Here is a 13629-nt window from a genome sequence, read left to right as displayed (position 1 = left end):
AGCTCTCCCTACTTCGTACTATGTTCTTCACGCTGATCGCCTGGAGGGAAATAATGGGGGTGGAGTAGCGATGATTGCCCGCTCCAACCTTCAGTTCCAAATCCTCCCCCTCTCCCCTATCACAGCAGTTGATTGCCTGATTGTCCGCTCTACTAACCTCGCGACCCCCCTCACTTGTGTTCTTTGTTATCGACCCCCTCAGCCGATGCCCCACTTTATTCTTGCCATTCAAAAACTATTAGCTACCCTTGTGGTAAACAACGCTACGATATTGCTTCTAGGCGACTTCAACTTCTGGCCAGGTGATCCTCGTGAAGATTCTATGTCTAAAGATTTCAACAAAACTCTTGATTGTATGAATTTTATCCCTCACATTTCCCTTCCTACCCATATACATGGTCACACCTTGGACCAAGTATGGACCCTTAATCAGTTCATTTCCACCCCCCTGGTGCTCCCTTGCGTCTGGTCAGACCACTCACTGATCTCTTTTCTCCGTGATTTGAGAGTGGCCGCTAATCCCTCTTTCCCCAAAAACATCATTGCCCGCAATTGGAACCGTGTAGACGTCAGTTCTTTGCCGTTCCTTGGCGTCCTCATCCCCTATCTTAGTTGAAACTTCCCCCAACTCCCAAGCGATTACCCTTAATCGCTGGTTGTTCGCTACCTGCGATCTAATTGCCCCCACTAAACTAATCAAAACATGTCGCTCCCATGACGCAAATAGATGGTTCACTGACGTTTTAAAAATTCAGAAACTCGCGCTGAGGCAGGCCGAGCGACGCTGGAGACACAGGTATTGCCCGGTTCTTAAAGCTAGCTACGTGGCTTTCCTTCAGGACTATAAAAAAAGCCATACTCTCAGCTAAGCTGGAATACTTTTCCCAGAAAATCCACCAAGCGGCTAACAAGCCCAAAGAGATCTTCTCTATTGTGCACAAACTCGGAGCCTCCGATAGAGTCACTCCTAAGCCTATTCCTTCCCAACCCCTCTGTAATGCCCTCAATTATTACTTCATTGAGAAGATTGTTACGATCAAATGTCATATCCCGCTACCTCCTTCCTCCTTTCCCTGTCCCCCTCCACCGCCCACTTTGTCCACCTTTGATCATTTCCCACTAATTTCTAAGGAGGCCTTCCTCACCCTCCTGCGGAAGGTTAAGTCAGGCTCGCCTGCTGACCCTTGCCCCACCCATATTTTGCGGGAGATCTTTTCCTATTGCCCGGATCCCCCCTCACTTTGCTCAACTCTTCTCTTTCTCAGGGAATTGTCCCTGATTCGTTTAAGGCCGCTACTGATCTTCCTATTCTAAAAAAGGCGGGTGCCGACCCCACTCTCCTCTCGAATTTCAGACCTATCTCTCTGCTTCCTTTTTTAAGTAAGATTCTGGAGAGTCACATCACCTCTTGCCTCTCCTCTTATATTGAAGAAAATCATCTCCTTGCTGCTAATCAGGCAGGCTTCCGTCCTGCCCACTCTACGGAGTCCTTCGTTCTTTCCGTGTTGGATGAGCTGAGGAGTAGTGCTGATATCAATTCTCCTCAGGCCCTGGTTCTCCTCGACCTGTCCGCCGCCTTCGACACGGTTGACCATTCCATCCTCTTAGACCGTGTCGGGGGCGCCGGCGTTCGGGGTTCAGCTTTGGCCTGGCTCACTTCCTTCTTGACGTATCGCTCCCAGGCCGTCAAACTAGAAAATTTCTCTGCCCCCGTCTGTCCCGTCTCTTGTGGGGTGCCTCAGGGCTCCTCCCTTTCCCCTCATTTCTTTAATCTCTACGTTAACCCTCTGATTGCAGCCCTACAAGAAATGGAGGTCACGGTTTTCAATTCCGCCGATGACCTTCAACTTATTTTCAACCTCTCTCCCTCCTCTGACTCTATCCTTAAGTTCCGCTCCACCCTAACGTTCATCCATGATTGGATGAACTTCAATCAACTGAAATTGAATCCAGAGAAGACAGAGTTGGTCCTCATCGGTGGTCCCTCCAACCCTTGGACCTCTGCTTTTTGGCCCTCCACTTTCGGATCCCCTCCCCACCCCTCTGCATCGGTGAAAACCCTGGGCATTAAACTCAGTCACGATCTCTCGATGCGCCCTCAGATTAGCTCGGTGGTCTCATCTTGCTTTTTTTCCCTCAGAATAATTCGCAAAATCTCCCGTTACTTTTCAGTGGAAGCCCTTAAACGTATCATCTTGGCTATGATTTTATCTCGCCTGGACTATGGCAATGGCCTGTATGTCGGAATTCCTGCATATGAGTGCCGTCGCCTGCAGCTTATTCAGAACCAGGCAGCTCGCCTTATTTATAGGCTTCCGAAATCTCATCATACGACCCCCTTACTGAAGACCCTTCATTGGCTTCCCGTCCTGGAGCGTTCTCTTTTTAAGATGGGTTGCCTGATATTCATGTCACTGGCCGGCACGGCTCCAGTATTCATTAGATCAAAGATCACTGTCTATGCTCCTAGTAGAACCCTCCGTTCTTCTACTCAATTTCTCCTTAGCACCCCTCACTATCGGAGAAAAATATTTGGCGGTTCCAGATTTACCACCCTTGCCCCCCTATTTTGGAACTCTCTTCCTCTCACCATTAGATCTATCCCCACCTATTCTTACTTATGCAAAGCTCTCAAAACCCACCTTTTTCTGTTGGCCTACCCTTCTTAGCTCCCTCCTTGTGCCCCTCTGAAGTGGCTTTGTCCCAGCGCCAAGAAACCGCTTGGTAGTAGAGCGCTTTACAAATCCCTTCAACTTCAACTTCATGGAGCCGTACTATGTGTTGTAAAAACAGCTTGGCTAGATGGGGGGCATCTGGCATCCCTTTTGTTGGGAAGCAATGACACATTTTAGTTAACAGGTCGACTACCACCACGACAGATGTAAACCCTTGGTCTTGAGGTAGACCAACTATCAAGTCTATGGATTCCGAATGCCAAGGTGATGGTGGTGTAGGAAGAGGATTAAGCAACCCAGCAGGTTTCCGTCATTCTGGTTTAGTTTGAGCGCAAGTGTCACATGTTTTTACATACTGACGGCAGCCCAAACAAAGGTTCGGCTACCAGTAATCCCTTTGTAGTAATTCTAGCATTTTAGTGATTCTATGATGACCAGAAAGTGGAGAATTGTGACACCACCCCATGGCTTTGTGTTGAAGATTAGGTGTAGGGAGAAATAAGCGGTTTTGATGGTACCCTCTACCACTTTTCTGTCGGGGTGTTCCTTTATCCATTGTTCTAGATCCAAATGAGCAGAGGCTTGCTGTATTTGTTCCAACCACGAAATATCCTTGGTGTTAATGTTGTTCCCAAAGTTTGTTTTAGCTAATATCAAAGGAGGTTCACTCAGTTGTTCTTCTTCCGGAGTAGGTCGGGAAAGAGCATCAGCCTTTCCGTTCTTTTGTACTGGTCCAAAGGTGATCGCGAAGGAGAAATCCGCGAAGAACAGAGACTAGCGTAATTGCCTGGGCGTGAATGCTTTGACTGATTTCAAGAACTGTAAGTTTCTATGGTCCGTGTACACAGTGACCGGATGTTTGGTGCCCATAAGATAATGTCTCCACTCCTGAACAGCCAACAGTTCTTTATCGAAGAAGGTATAGTTCTTTTCAGCCTTGGCAAGTTTTCAGGAGTAAAAGGCCACTGGGTGGAGCTGCCCTGTGTCTGCATGTCTCTGAGATAATATAGCACCCAGCGCAATATTCGAGGCATCGGCTTCTACATAGAAGGGCTGGTTCGTGTCAGGGTGCAAGAGAATAGGTGCAGATGTAAAGGCCTTTTTGAGATGTTGAAAGGCTCTTTTTCAGTCAATGCGTAGATATGACAACAAGGAACCCGTGCCCCTTGTTTATTTTTTTGGGGTTTGTTTTTTACACATTATTTTATTGGTTTTTCCAAGTGCAGTACATATTACCGGGGAGTATAATACATTGTGTATTTAGTAGTCATACAGCGTATATTATTGAAAGCATAACATTTCTATTCATCACATAAATCAAACTAGAAGCATTCGATGATACAAAGCCCATACCTGAGAATGCGAGAATCTGTGATTGATATTGTTTTTCTTAAAACAAAGAACAATTTGGAGCAGTACGCCCAACTTGGCCCCCTTCCCACCCGTAAGAAGAACATTCCCATTAAAACTTGCTTGAAGATGCTGGTCTGTGTGGTCCATACAGGTGCTTGTGAGGATAGGCCCCTGTAGGCACTATATGAACAATAGGGAGGAGCCGAGGGGATGGATGGATGGAGAGGAGTGAATGGAATGAAGGAGGGGGAGTGAGGGGGGTAAAAGGAATGTAGACAAGGAAACAAAAGACAACCACAGTGGCATCATTTACAATCAAGGTTATTAGCCAATCACATAAGGCGGCACAGACCACCTTTGCCTTAATTAACAGAGACAATACTTTTGAATTGTTCTAACAGTTGAAACCAGTTCTAGTGATATTGGTTTTCTGCGAAGCCCCCTATATTCCTCCCTTTTGAGAGCTTCTCCTTCTATTTGGGCCCATGGTACTACCTCCTCCCCGAATTGTCCTTTTCTCTGAGCCGTATGCGACTTCCATTGCTTCGTAAGGAGTCTTTTGGCCAGTATTAGAGAGAGGTCTGTGAACCGACGCAACACCTTTGCTTTCCGTGGTAGGGGGAGAGTCCTAGCAAACTTGTTTCTACTGTTGTCCACGTGGGTCGTTCAGACAGTTGTGATAGACTATCAGTGACCTCTCGCCAGTACTCTTGTATTGCGTCAGTGACCTCTCGCCAGTACTCTTGTATTGCGGAAAAGGACCATAACATATGAGTAAAATCGGCTACGGGCAGGCGGCAGCGAGGGCAGTTAGAGGAGGCTTGTGGGTACATTGCATGGACCTTATCCGGCGTCAGATATGCCCTATGTAACAGGGCCAACTGTATAAACTTGAACCGTACATTTTGGAATACCCGTTTTGGATACTCAAGAACTATTGTCCATTCCTTGTCTGTGAGCGCACGATTAATATCCGCCTCCCATTTTTGACGAAGGGGTGAAAGTAAAACCTCCAAATGTTCTCTCAGTACCCTGTAGAGCCATCTGACCAAATGTCTCCCATGTCCCATTATGTATAACGCTTGCAATAAGTGGAATGTTGGGGGCTCGCACTGTTCAAATAGCCAGTATTTGTGAACTAAATGTAAACTGCTAGTGTGAGTTAGAAATAGCGATTTGGGACTCCATAAATATGCACCACTTCAGCATGGGGCATTAGCTGTCGATCAGTGAATAAGGAGCCCCCAGTCGTGATTTTCCCCTCAACCCATGGTGCCAACTTATGCCCAGTGCCCCTGGTCTTAGATCGATTTGACAGTCAAACTCCGATGAGGGGGAAGAGTTTCTGCCTTTTGTACATCGAAAACTTTGGCAAAGTCTTGATATACATTTGGTAGCCAGCAAGGGTAGCAGCGATCACTTGACATTCAGACGATAAAGTGGTGGTACAGGGCGCAGAAACATGACTCATACAAAACTGAGAGCAGTACTTGGACAGAAAGGTGACGGTTCGCTTACACCAGTCTATGGTGGGGTTATGTTTTACCAGCCATGGGATGCCTAGAATGATACCGTACTAGGGGGCATCTATTAAATCCAGATGGCACTGTTCTTTATGTCCCGTGAGTGTTTCCATGACAAAGGAGATAGTGCAATGGGAAAGGGGCCCATAGGACACCAGAGAACCATCGACAGCACAGACTTGTTCGATGGTGTTTTTTCTGGTCACAGGGATTCGATGAGTGCGAGCAAATCCCCAGTCACAGAAGTTTCCTGTGGCCCCTGAATCGATCATGACTAGCACACTCTTGAGGTAAAAATTGGGACCAGTTAAGGATACATCCAAAGTGACATGGGTGGTGGCAATCTGGTTTGTGTTGGCCACAGTACCTTTCTGGAAGTTAGGTGTTCTCCAATCTTTTTTTATTTTAGGTTTCTTTGTGCAGTCTTTTACACAGTGACCACTTAGGCCACAATAAAGACAAAGGTTGTCCCACCATCTTTTCTCTTTTTCGGCCTTGGAAAGGTGGGCCGAATGGGTTCTCCGCTATCCATCATAGTATTTCTGAATATTCGGGAGTCAGTACGGGGCAAAGGAGGGGGTAACCTATTCTAAGCGCGCTTCTTCTCCCCTCGTCGTTCTGACAACCGGTGGTCTAATTGAAGAACCAGGTTTATGAGAGCATCACAGTTTTGGGGGCGGTCTACCACCTGAGCCAGAATGTCTTTAAGTTCATCATGCAATCCTCTATAGAATAATGATGCTCTTTTGTGTTCCGGCCAGTGGGCCTCTCCCACCAGTCCGTTAAATTGTGTGATGTAAGCAAGGAGCTCTCTTTTCCCTTGACGTAGATCCAGTAGTTCGCTGTCTACAGTCTGTGTGGAGGTTTGTCAGTCGAAAATGCACCTGAGATCCTGCTCAAAGCGCTCAAAGGAATACAGAACAGAATCATCACTTGCCACGAGGGTCGAGGACCAGGCTGATGCATCCCCAAATAGATATGAGAGGACAAAGGCTACTCTAGATTTAGGTGTTGGAAACGCAGCTGGTCTACATAAAACATTTAATTTGCATTGTGTGAAGAAAACATGCAATTTCTGGGGATCCCCTTGATAGCACTCAGGGGGTGCCAAAGGGACAGCTACTTGTTAACATGCCTGTGAGTTAGAGGCATATGTTCCCCCTACAGGAAGACGAGGTCCCGAGTCAGATCCCCCAAGATATGCGCAATCTAACCCATGGGACATCCCTATCACATGTGACCGCAAGGTTTGGTTCTCCTCTCGCGCCAACTCCACCTGCCATTGGAGATCCCTCAAGGTGTCATTTAGTGCAGATAAGTCAAAAGAACCGGACGCCATGCTGCCTGGGCAAGACAATATTGTTAAAGGCTTCCCATTCAATCAGGATTGCATCTGGGACGATGAACACTGGAACACGTCCTTCTCTCTGCTGGGCATGCAGAGGCAGCTGGACCCCAACAATCCCCGGAAACCATCCAACAAACACTGAATCAGAGACACAAGTGCTCATCCGATGATGAAACATCAACAATAAACTAAAATAACGAATTAAAATAAAAAGATAAAATAACGAAAGAAACAACTGGTGCGCGTTTGTGCTGGTGGAGAAGCAAACTCTTGGTCACAGAACAATCTGGGACGTTATCCTAAAACTAGGAATGAGTAGGAGACCAGCTCCTGCAGCAATTTTAAAAGAAACACAAATAAACAAGGACTAGTAATGCATAAACTTCTGCATTAGGTCAAAATCAATGGTACCTTTAGAGTCATGTGACAAAATCAGAAAACAGACTCACACCTTACTGTGCCTAAGAAAACCACACACAAGCACGCATTACACACTTATGTAAAGAGTTAAACATAATCTGCATCTTGCCGCTGAAGTATATCCAAGGCTTGAGAGCGTTACCAAGACCTTCCTTCAGGGGGTAATACAGAGACGCATTAAGTGAACAAATGAGTACTTCAATATCTATACCTATATATATATATCAGTTTACACTCCAAGATGCATGCAGGTACCATGTAGAGAAAAATGGACTCTGAAATGCGCTGTTCTGCTGTTCGGGATATCGTGCTTTATTAAATTAAATAGTACAAGCGGTCATAACGCGTTTCGGCCAACGCAGTGGCCTTGATCACATGAGCGCTGATCAGGTGAGTGAGACATTTTGAAGAGTTCCAAAGTACCATGTGACACGCTGTCAGCTGATGTAATGAAATGGAAAAAATACTATGCACAGCATCAATGCAAAGTACCACATTGAATATTGACAGAAAAGCATATATAACATAGTAATAGCTGCTCAAATGCTAAAACCAGGTGCATTTTTCCAATATACAGGTGCCATAAATATACAATTGTCCAATTTAAATTTAAATCAATCAAATCATGGGGTTTAAATATGACTCAATCACTAAATTCAGCTCATGAGCTAAAAAGCATAAATGCATATTAACTCAGCAAAGCCCATGTAAACATTGACACAGAGTTTAAAAAAACAGAAAATGTTGAAAAATTCTGCGGGCACCTGGAATTAAAATGTGCAAAAAGATATAATAGTGCAAATACTTCTGTCAATAGAGCAGCAAACCTATACTGTCAACAAATCATCTGCATTTCAAAAGATAAAGTATACCAATGTTAAACATTTTAAAGTATGCCCTTATCGAAATGCATGTAGCTAGCAGCATTTAAGGTGAAAGTGCTAAGTGCTAAAAAGTGCAAAGAAACTCTCTGGTCGAATTTTTTTTGAAAAAGATAAAAAAGATTTAAAGAGAAAGCAGCGTCATATAGCCAGTGTACATCAGATATTGAAATGCTCAAATGCAATAATGTACTGACTGTCAGTGGTGAAACCAACATCAAAACACTTCTGAGTCCGGGGAGCCCCCCAGATAAATTCAGAAAATCATTATCAAGTAAAAGGAGTCTAATGAATGTAATATATTCTCTACTTGGCCTATAAAGTCGAATCAATGATTGATCTGTGCAAAAACGCCAATAAATAGCTTAAAACCAAGAATTCACATGAAATCATATAAATAAATGATAAAAAGCCACACATAAAGGCGAATCGCAGAGACCAAACCACTAAAAACTAAGTTGGATATAGAAACACAATAAACAGGCAAGTTAAAGCAGATGTAAAACAGATGTTAAAGCGCATTGTATTTACAGGTAATAGTGCAAATCTTCGCAAGTGTTCAGACCTCGGGGGCTTTAGTGTCTAGTTCAATGATGTATTTAGTTTCTAACTGCCTCAGCCCTTTTTCCCCGATTGTCTCCACGTCTATTGACAGGTACACTGTCAATGCCAAAATATTGGAGCCTGTTGAGATTGTTATTGTGCTCCAATTTGATGTGTCTTGCTACTGGGTAAGTGGGATCAGAATTAGCAGTTGCCCGAAGATGTTGCAGTATGCGTGTAAAAACCTGTAATTTAGTGCTTCCGACATATTGTAACCCACAAATACATCTTAACACGTATACCGCAAACTCAGTGCGTGAAGTATAGTGACCTCTCAGTTGGACCGGAATGTCCAAAAAAGCAGTGGAATATGATGTAGTGTTCACCCCAAATTTGCACGCACGGTGAGCCAACTGCCTTTGATATTCAATTCTGGACTGGTTTTGACTAGATCACTGCGCATCGAGTAAGCTTTGCGGTACGTGAAGTTGGGTTTCCTAGGAAGTACCTGTTGTAAAGTGGCATTGGTAAGCACTATGGACCATTGCGTGTTAATGATGCGCTTAATAGCATTAGCTTGCTTACTGTAGGTCGAGATAAATCTACATGAAACATCTTGCCGCCCACCTTCCTTCATGTTCGCATCGGGGTTAGCTATTGTTGAACTGACCAACTTGCTTTGTTTATTCAAAGATGTAAATAAATCTAGTCTGTCTTTAGCGATGGCTTTTCGCATGGCAATGTCCAATTTATTAGGATCATGGCATCGCTCCATAAGTCTGACCTTAGCAGCTTGTTGTGAAGTTACCAGAGTGGTATTGGAACTGCACGCCCTACGTATACGTAAAAAGTCTCCGTAGGGAAGACTAGAAATAGTGTGATGTGGATGAAAACTTGAAGCATGCAATAAAGTATTGCCTGACGTGGGTTTCCTGAATAAGCAAGTTTCTGTGGCCCCTTCCTCAATGAACACAGTGATGCCTAAAAAGTTAGTGGTGACAGGGTCAATGTTGGCCATGAAATTCAAATTTTGATCATTGCAATTTATGACATTGACAAAATTATTGGCTTAAGCATATGTTTCCTTCCACACAATGAAGACATCATCAATATATCGCCACATATGTATCACATGCTTGTCAAACAGCGTTCTGTGTTTGACCCTGAGGGAATGCTCCTCCCACCAGCCTACATGTAAACATGCATAGCTGGGGGAGAAGCATGCCCCCATGGCCACGCCCTGCTTTTGCTTAAAGATCTTGCCATCGAACATGAAAACGTTGTTATAGAGAGACCAATGTATCATTTTTATCAGCATGGCGTTGTGTTTGTACATGGAAATACATATTTGTTTGAGGAAAAAATCAACAGCATTTAACCCATCATCATGTCTGATGCTTGTGTATAGGGCGGTGATATCTAGTGTTACCAAAAGATAATCATTAGACCATTGCACTGCATTAAGTTTCAATAAAAAGTCACTTGAATCACGTAAGTATGAAGGCAGATTGAATACATGCTCCTGGAGATAGAAGTCTACATAACTTGAGGTGCACTCGAATGTACTATTCTTTGCTGAAATGATCGGTCTTCCAGGCATCGGGTCAACGCCCTTGTGCACCTTGGGAATTAAGTAAAAAATGGGTAGGGTCGGGAATTCCTTAAATAAAAATTTGAATTCATCCTTGGAAATAAGCGCTTCCCTTCGCCAAGACATGAGGTCACTTTTAAAGTCCTTATTCATTTTCCGGACAAAAGATGTATCAGATTGCTCATAACAGTGTTTGTTGTTAATATGTCGGTAAGCCTCTGCTCTGTAGAGCTGCTTATCCCATAAAACAATGTTGCCTCCTTTGTCGGAATTATTGATCACCACTGTGTCGTTGTTTTTAAGTTTCTCCATGAGTTGAAAATAATCGTTTGTCTTGTTACTCCGACTATGTTGATATCTGAGAGATTTGCGATTTAACATTTTCAATTCATCAGTAATCCGATCATGAAAGATGTCGAGAGCGTCGCGAGGCGTGATCGGAACAAAAGAAGATGGTGCTTTGAAAGGACTGTTACCAGGAGATGAAATGTTAATGCCTTCTGCTTGGGCTATATCCTGTGTACTAAATTCCTCATTAGTAGGATCTGTGTCTTCCTGTCGGAGAGCATGTAATGTTGTCAGAAGAGGTATTTCTCCCACTGTGAGTCCACTGCCCACAGCCTGAGTGGTGGAACCTGGTTTGTTTTTGTCTTGATTTTTTATGGTAAAGAATTTCCTTAATTTAAGCTTCCTAATAAATTTATACACATCTACTCGTGTCTGCACGTAATTAAAGTTGCTCTCGGGACAGAAACTGGGACCCAATGCCAGAAGTTGTTTTTCGGTATCGTTCAATTGGATGTTTGTTAAGTTCACTATTGTTTTATTCACTGACGTTGTTGTGAATGCCAAGTTTTCTTTTTCTGTTGTCCTCTGCCTCTTGTTCCTTGCACGTTTTCGCCTCTCGCGCCTGCGGCGATTTCTTTCTTTGCTTGCTGTGGTGGCGAGTTCCTCGGTCGTAAGGACTGTTTTCTTTGCTCCCGGATAAAATCCATCTCCTCAGCATATGTCAGAGGACCCAAAACTGGTCACGCATTGCCTTCCATATTGCCGCTGAGGTCGGACTCTGTGTCGCTCGGGATTGTGCTTTCATCGGAAATGGAGGCGGCAGCGAGATTACCAGCATTTGCATCTACCCGCTGAATGTGGGACAGAGCTAACACTTTCTGTTTCTTCACATGATCGTATTTTCGTGCGAAAGTGAAAACCTGTCCCTGCTCATAGTCGTTTTTTTATCCCGAGAAAATTTGAAAACCTTTCTGGCCTTTATCACATCCTCTTGTTTCTTAATTCGGTCATTTATGTCCTTAATGTTTTTTTCAATAAAGTCTTTATTGCCAGAAGTGGTTAGCAACTCCAGTTAGTTTTGAATACGTGTAATTTCTTTGATGTTTGTCTCTCTGTCTATTGTGGCATATTTAACTAAGAGACAGACGAGTCGCATGGAGGCTTTGAGATTACTTTCAGCCCACTCCTTGAGAAGGAGTGGGTTAGGACTTTCAAAGCTGGGAGCAAGCATTATGCGCAGGCCTCTCGGTACCCGGCCAGCCTCATGATACTTTTCCAGAGTCTTCATTTCTCACCACTTCGTGAGCTCGCTCTGACTGTTTTTTTCAAGCAATTTTAATAAACTCCGTACATCAGGGTTTTGTTCTGACTGTGTCATTAATTGATTGTTAGTGTTGGAAATGACAGGCAGATTTGAAAATAGTTCACTAGCTACTTTCTCTCTTTCCCGCAGCGTCTCGTCAGACATTGCACCCTTTGTTGTTTTAAATGTTAAGCACTCGTTCAAACTCCTTCTTGAATTTCAAACGTAAAAACTAGCAGATTTACAGCACCTCCCCACCTGCCACGAATGACCCTGTTGTAATCCTGACTTACTGCGTGTCTCAATGTTTCTCCACAAGTCCTCCGACCCTCCTAAAACTAGGAAAAGTAGGAGACCAGCTCCTGCAGCAATTTCCAAAAGAAGCAAAAATAAACAATGACTAGTAATGCATAAACTTCTGCATTAGGTCAAGATCAATGGTACCTTTGGAGTCAGGTGACAAAATCAAAAAACACACTCACACCTTATTGTGCCAAAGAAAACCAAACATAGGCACACATTACACAATTATGTAAAGAGTGAAACATAATCTGCATAATGCCGCAGTATATCCAAGGCTTGAGAGCATTATCAAGACCTTCCTTCAGGGGGAAATAGAGACGTATCAACTGAACAAATAAGTACTTCAATATCTATATAGATATATATTCAAAGAACAATGTAAGAATCACATGTAGCACATGATAAATAAACAACAGTATTTTGGCTTGACAGCATGACTTAGTCTTAGCGAGAGCATGAGGGAACTGCAACGCACAGGAAACAAAGTCAGGAAGTCTCTGACTGAGAAGTGCTCCGTGCGCCGTGAACAAAGATCTCCCCGGTCAATAGAAATCAGCTGTGAGCAAGAGGCAAGTAAAACCAATAAAGGCTGGAGACTTATCTGCGATGAGCAGGAGTGGGAATGGCCCAGGAATCTTCCGACCAGCACCTGCTGAGAAGAACTGTCAAGCCGCCGGACCGCATGGCAGGGAAAATTCAATGCGAAGCATTGGAGGCGTGTCTGGGCGGTGTTTAAATACCTCAGCCAATCTAAGATGGCCCTCTCGAGGTCAATGAGTCACGTAGCGGGCGCCCCAGCTGCAGAGTGCTGCTCTTAGCCTGTGAAAAAAGAGCGCAGGACCAACTGTTAAGGGCCTTCCCGGCCGAGCGAAGAGACGCAACCCCACTCGCCACAGGACTGGCCTTCCTCGTCTTTTGCTGGTGCTCCATCTAGCTCCAGTGCGGGCTGTGGAGGAAAACTGCAACAACCACAAACATAACAGGGCACTTTGTATATGTATAAGTACGTTTTTCTTCCCTAGGGAACGTTGCGGGGGAAGAGGGTAAGAGCAGTCTTCCTGGGAAGGGTGTATGTTAGGGGAAAGTACCTAGCGCCCTGAGGGCCCCCTGGTCAGTAACTCCAACTTGGCTGGGGAGCAGACGGCAGTGGGCAGTCCGGTGGATCCTGACACTTGTCAAGCCTTAAGCTTCCGTTTTATTACACATACGCTACCTCTAAGGTAGGTCCTTAGCGACCCTATGTGCAGGATGCTGTGTAACTAGAAGGTAGGATATGTACTTTTAAGTTTTACATGTCCTGATAGTGAAAAACAGCTAAAATCGTTGTTCACTACTGTGAAGCCTACTCCTCTCATAGGCTACATTGGCAATTCCTTAAAACACTTTTTAGACTGTAATTCC

Source organism: Triturus cristatus, chromosome 10 (genome assembly GCF_964204655.1).
Source record: "Triturus cristatus chromosome 10, aTriCri1.1, whole genome shotgun sequence".
NCBI classification, from domain to species: Eukaryota; Metazoa; Chordata; class Amphibia; order Caudata; family Salamandridae; genus Triturus; species Triturus cristatus.
This window is presented reverse-complemented; position numbering follows the sequence as displayed.